Source organism: Podarcis tiliguerta, assembly GCF_965153285.1.
Source record: "Podarcis tiliguerta genome assembly, chromosome: 2".
NCBI classification, from domain to species: domain Eukaryota; kingdom Metazoa; phylum Chordata; class Lepidosauria; order Squamata; family Lacertidae; genus Podarcis; species Podarcis tiliguerta.
In genome coordinates this window covers 66,110,659-66,116,905 of record NC_139535.1, presented here as the reverse complement: position 1 = coordinate 66,116,905, position 6,247 = coordinate 66,110,659, and the positions used below count along the sequence as shown (strand labels likewise).

Genomic DNA, 6,247 nt, shown 5'->3' with positions numbered 1-6,247 from the left:
CTGCTGATGATCATGCCAATTCAGTACACTTTGATATTTTGTTCCATATGCCAGACAGAAGGCAAACCATGCTTATGATTAGGGCTTGAAAACCCCACTGGGTCCCTCCAAAATATCTAGCATATGATGAATGTTAATTGTATTACATTAATTATTCCCTTTCTCTGGCACAGGACATGTGTGTTCCAAGGGCCAAAAACAATGTGATATGTTCCATGGGATGTGGTTCTGTAGCCGGGCAGATCAGAAGGGGCTAAACACAAATGTGGGAACAAGGTGATAAACTGACCCATTTGTCTGCCAAACTATCTACTTAGAAACTTGTGTATGAGGCATCCTGGTGTCTTCATTGGTTCTAAAATACACCAGCAATTTATATCACTATCGCACTTCTAATGTACATATGCTAGAAAGTTAGTCATCAATAAATCAGAGGCAGCATGGTTTAATGAATGCAACACAGTGATCTGTAGCGACTTAGGCTTTGTGGTAATATTACCACTTAGTTTTAACTCTGTGGTAATATTATTATAAACTTTTAGACCCTGGTGCATTTCTTGGGCAGAGTATCTATCCTCTTTTGTGTTTTCAAAGCCAAGTGGTAATATTACCACAGAGTTAAAACTAAGCACACAGTTTGAATGCTACTATGAAGGCCTCATTCATTTGGCTAAGTTCCATTTGTTCCCTGTGGAATATACCCTAATGATCACTTTTCTTAATATAATTGCTGAGGGATGTGTGTTAACTCTGGGATTTATTTATTTTAAATCTTCACTGGGAAACACATGAATGGTTTTCCTAAAATGGCAACTCCCCTGAATCTTGCAGTGGCTCTGAGGCATCCCCAGATAGTTTGAATGTATTGGGGTGCTATTGGGGTTCAAACAGTGAACATCCGGACAGAAAAGTTGTTGAGTGTTTTTTTTTCAAAGTTGCAAAGCTGCTGACCTTATTTTGACAAAATTATGCAGTTTTTGAGCTATTTTTTTTTAATAGGCAAAAACAGCACTGTGACATGGGCTTCCATACGTCTGGATTTTCCTGGACATTTGCTGCTGCTGTGAGTGCTGGAAGGAAGACCTGCTCCCTGCTGCAAGGCCCATTTCCACCTGGCCTAGGGCGTGAGGCCGACTCACCCTGAACAGGTAAAAGGCTCCTGGGAGGCCACTGGGACATTGGTGGAACAACTCTTGGTTTGGGGCAACTGGCTGAAATGTTTTTAAATGTTTTAAACGGTTCTAATTTTGGTTCCTCTGTTTTGTTTTTGTCAGGTTGGTGTTGGTTAAATGTTTAGTTGGGGTTGGCAATTATTTTAATTTTGGTACAACTGTAAACTGTTTGTTGTTGTTGTTTTCTATTGATTTATTGGTTTTCTATGTTGCTTGCCAACCTAGCAGTTCGAAAGCACGTCAATGAGCAAGTAGATAAATAGGAAGCTAAACAGCGTTTCCGTGCACTGCTTTGGTTCGCCAGAAGCGGCTTAGTCATGCTGGCCACAAGACCCAGAAGCTGTACCCCGGCTCCCTTGGCCAATAAAACGAGATGAGCGCCGCAACCCCAGAGTCGGTCACAACTGGACCTAATGGTCAGGGGTCCCTTTACTATGTTGCTTGTATACTAGGATATTTTGTTTTTTAATGTTTGGTTGTGTGTTTATATATGTTGTAAGCCATCCAGAGTGGCTGGGGAAATTCAGCCAGATGGGTGGGAAATAAATAGTATTATTATTATTCTTATTAGCCCAAATTCTGCCTGAACACTGCTAGAGACAGCTGGATTCCAGCTATGTCCGGGAAATCCGGGACATATGGAAACCCTAGAATGTATAGTTCCAATACATGAGGTAAATAAATAAATACCTTCATATTTTAGGACAAGGGTGGTAGCTCAGTGATAGGGCATCTGCTTTGCTTGCAGAAGGTCCCAGGTTCCATCCCTGGCATCTCCAGGTAGCGCTGTCTGATACCTTGGAGAGATGCTGCCTGAATTGCAACAGCATAGCACTTTCCCCTAACCACAATACTGCAGTGTTGAGTGTTAGGAGAATGTAGCTATAAATTTTGTTTTCGTACATCTGAATAACACTTGCACATGTACCACTGTAAAATCCCTTAGCAAGCCTACATCTTGAACCCAGAGCTTTGAGCAGCAGCTCCTGAGGAAAGTTCTACTTTTGAAAATGCACAAGGTTCTCAGTTAAGTGGGAACCACTCTAGAAAGGCAAAGCATTATTAACAAGTGGTGGTGGTGTGCGATGGTTAAGGAGGCACTTGGGGGAGGCTGCTGCCTTGAGTGGGCGACAGTTGATCAGGCAGAAGGCCTCCCCTGCGTGAAATAACTGTTATTTTATGAGAAGTAGGTGCCTGCCTCAAGCAGGCAGCGGTGGGTGTGGCCAGCTGGATGTTGGGAGCTCTTCTCAGCGGCTGCTGCTGCTGCCGCCACCACAGAAAACAGACAGGCAAGAGCAACAGCAACAAACACCCTTCCAGCAACGGATTGAAGTGTATTGTTTGTGCATCACAAGGTCAAGTCGAGAACTACAGGAGGGCGGACCTGGCTCCTCTTCTTCCTGTGCAAACTGGGCAAAGTTCTTTTTCCTCTTTGCCCTGTGGAAACCTTTCGGTAGTAAAAGAGGGCATTTGGAGGGATCGAAACAAACAGGCTCAATGGGGCAAAAATGTTAAGCGCCCCCCCCCCCATCTCTGTGTGTAGAGGGGGTGTCGAATCCTGTCGTTCAACTCCTGCTTTCAATCTCCCCCCCCCCCACCCTTTGGCACGGTTGCTGAAAAGGAGCAAGTGCTTAACGTCAGCATGCTCCCGGCTGTAAGTGATCTGGATAACTATTTGAATTAAAAGCGACCCCCCCCCATGCCCGTCTCTCTCCAGAGTGGTAGTATTTCAGCACAGAGGTGGCCGCGTAACTTTTGTGACCCGCGGGGAAACGATTCTGTTCCGATCTCGATTTGCAACCTCCCCCCCCCCCCGCCGGCTTCACTCCCTCACCTCCCGTGCCCTCCTAGCGAATGCGAACTCCCCCCCCCCCAATCCCCACGCGCGGTTTTCGCTGCGAGGGTCTCTTTCCTCCTTCCCGCGGAAGAGGTTTCTTGCTCGGTGTTCCTTTCCCCTTAATATCCCTCGCCGCCCGCCTTGCACCTCATCTGTTATTTGCAAGAAACGTCTTTTTGACGCAGGAAGAAATGGCAAATTTGAAGTACGTCATTAATATGGCGCCAAAAGATTTTGTTAAGTATAAGCTTATTTTTTGTAAGGTTGCAGCAGCAGGCTAGTGTGTACGCCTGTGCATAGCTCCGGGGAGGTGAAAGCGGCGCGGTACGGGGGGGGGGGGGCGCAGAGAGAGAGAGAGAGGAAAAAAGAGGGAGTGTGTATATATGAGAAGGGGAGGAAGCAAAGAAAGTGTTGCAGCTCTGTGATCTGTGTGTGCACTGCTGCCGCCGTTGTGTGCGCGCGCGAGGCTGAAGATCATTGCGAAAGTGACCTGATCAGGCTTGTAGAGAGAGAGGGAGAGAAGGAGAGGGAGAAAAGGAGAGCGAGCCCGTGTATGCAACCCGACCTCTTTCCAGCTGCCCAGGGCACAAGAGAAAAGAGATGGGGACTCAGCGCATCGGAGGGAGGTGAAGGCGAGGGAGGGGTGGTGGGTGAGCAGTGCGTTGGGGTGGGAGGCAACACATGCCGAACACAATCAGGGATGGGACCCACGTTTGCTACTGCCGCCGCCGCTGCCGCCGCTGCACCTGGACCTGCTGCTCGTCAGGGAGGAACAACAAACAAGAAAATAAGAAATTGAGGGAAGGGGGTGCGAGGGGGCGTGGGGGGGAGGAAGAAGGTGGGGTGAAACCGCCAGCATCACCCTAATTTATATACTACTCCTTTGAAGAAGTCCCTTCTTCGCCAGCAGGGGAAAAGGGGGGTCGGAAGAGAAAAGAAGAAAAAGGGCAGTCGCAGGATTTCGGGCAATTGCAAAGAGATCCGAAAAGAAGTCTGGATTTAAAAAAGAAATAGGAACACGCAGGGCTCGCTGGATTTTGCACAGAGCGGCCATCTCAGCTGGAAGCAATTCTTTGGAATTGATTTTTTTGTTGTTTTTGTTTTTAATTTTGCATCCATGGAGTTACTTTGTATCTACTCCTAAAAGAAGGGCATCATCTTCGGATCCTACAAGGGGGATGGTTTGCCCCCTGCGCAATGGTGCCGGATTAGTCTTTGCAAAGGGAGATTCCATGAGCGGTTACGTTTTTGGAGCATCTCTCCCCACACCTCTCTGGTAACCCGAGGGACAGTCTCAACTCTTGGAGGACGCTCTTTCCCAGGCAAGGTAAAAAGGGTGGAGAATTGCTCCATTTTTTATTTTTTTGCAGCTTCTCTCGATTCCCCCCCCCCGCATTTGTTTTACTGCTCCCTGACTGTGCTGCCTGCAAAGGAGGATGGGGGGTGGAAGAGTGTGTAGCGTTTTTAGACATGGATTGCGCATGTTGGTCAGTCATGTTTTAAAAGGGAGGCGGCAGGAATGTAAACAACAACTTTTTAAAGGATCAGAAGCCTCAGGAAACGTTTCCTCGAATTAATGACTGCGGCAGAGCTAACCCCAAAAGGTCTCAAAGCAAGAGGGTCGCTTTGAGGGGAATTAAACACGTTTTATTGAGGTGGAAGGGGGAAGAAGGCGCTCGAGGGGCAAAAAAGGGTGGCGGGCGAAAAGTGCGCGGCGTGTGTGTGTGTGTGTTGTGCCCTGTATCCGCGAGTAAAAAGAGGTTCGCGCGGCAATTAGCAGAGACACGAGTTTCATTTTTGTTGATACGCAGCACGTTTTGGAGCCTTTGCATGTCTTGAAGCTGCACCCACATGATCGGCTCCTCTCACGTGCTAGGGTTGTGGGGTCCCTGCCAGCTCCTGCAACAGACACAAACAATGCGCCCAGGAGGCAGGCAGGCAGGCAGACGAGAAGAGGCGCCTTTCCTTGGCGAGGGTGGGCGAGCCCGGGTGGGCTTGGAAGGGCGCAGGCTTTTCCGGGGTGCCGGTGGCTTTTGCAGTCGGGCTGCACAGCCCAGCGACGGCGGTGGGCGGTTGCCCGGGCTGGGAGGGGGCAGGGCGAGAGTCGCGCCGCTGGGGGGCATGGAGAGATTTGGGAGTGGAAATGTACAGGCAACGGCTGCGACGGAGCTGCGCGGTGGGGAGAAGGACTGTAGGGGGCGTGGCTGTTGTTTACCTTCTCAAACTCTCCCGGCTCCCAACGGGCTCCTCCGGGGGCGTCTCATCTCTTCCTCCATCTCTGCCACTGAATCCCTCCCCCTGCCGCCCTCCCTGCACTTCCTTGCAGGCTTTGCACTTTGCCTGGGCTGGGCATTCCTCCTGAGGGCGGCGCATCCTCTTTTCCTGCCCTGCTGCACCCACCCCTCGTGCGGACACCCGATGCCCCGCTTGCGGCTGCTTTCTATACAGTGCATTTATATGAAGTCAGAGAGACAGAGACCTGCAAGGCGCAGGTTCTGCCCTGGAAGCCCACCCCTCGTCCCAGAAGTGTGTGGGCTGGTTGTGGTTTACATGACCCTGAGGACAGATGCTACCTCCCTCACGGTTAAACCAAAAGGCCTTTTCTTCCATTATGGTTGTTTGGTCTCTAGGGCTGAGTCCTCTTGTCAGCTTAACCCCTGCAGATCTTTCTTCACTCAAACATTCTTCTCTGCTACAGGTGCTGCTTATACTCCCCCCCCCCCCAAGTGCTGAACACCTTTCTGTCTTTCCAGGGCTTGGTCAGTCATCTTTTCCAGGCTGAGGGCAGGCATTCTGAATAGGGGGAGATACCCTTCAGCAGGGGTGAGGTGCCTGTGGCCCCGCAGGTGGTGTTGGACCCCAGCTCCCACCAGTCCAGGCCAGCGCAATTGGCAGGTCAGGGATGATGGGAATTGTAGTTCAGCAATGTCTGTAGGGCACTATGTGAACTGCCTCTGGCCTTCAGCCTCCTGAGCTTTCATCATGGTGGGAGGTTGAATACTGGTGAAGGAGAAAGCAAACAAATGGCTGGGAATCTTTAGGCTAATTTGGGTGTCGGAAGATGCTCAGAATCAACATGGAATGAAAATAAACACATAGCTCACCCAGTCCCTCCCAATCCTTCATTCTTGTGTTTCCCAAGGGATTAGATTAGGCCTCATTCAACACTTCTTTAAAATGAGTGTTAATCTTTTTTAAAACAAAAAAACTTTCCCATACAGCTTGCCTACCCCATCCC

The 6,247-nt window shown here is 49.5% G+C and overlaps 1 protein-coding gene across 5 annotated transcripts in view; it reads left to right on the top strand.

The window, feature by feature from the left end:
• Positions 1–932: 932 nt before the first annotated feature.
• Positions 933–6,247, top strand: part of JADE2 (jade family PHD finger 2) — a 147,445-nt gene continuing 142,130 nt past the window's right edge. Inside the window, exon 1 of one of the 5 annotated variants that reach the window (XM_083428812.1) lies at positions 933–1,148. The gene's annotated coding sequence lies outside the window, so the exon portion shown is untranslated. Of the gene's footprint in view, positions 1,149–2,402; positions 4,337–4,440; positions 4,614–4,793; positions 4,985–6,247 lie in introns of those variants that run through there. The other 4 variants (XM_083428811.1, XM_083428815.1, XM_083428814.1 and 1 more) reach the window with 4 other exon arrangements.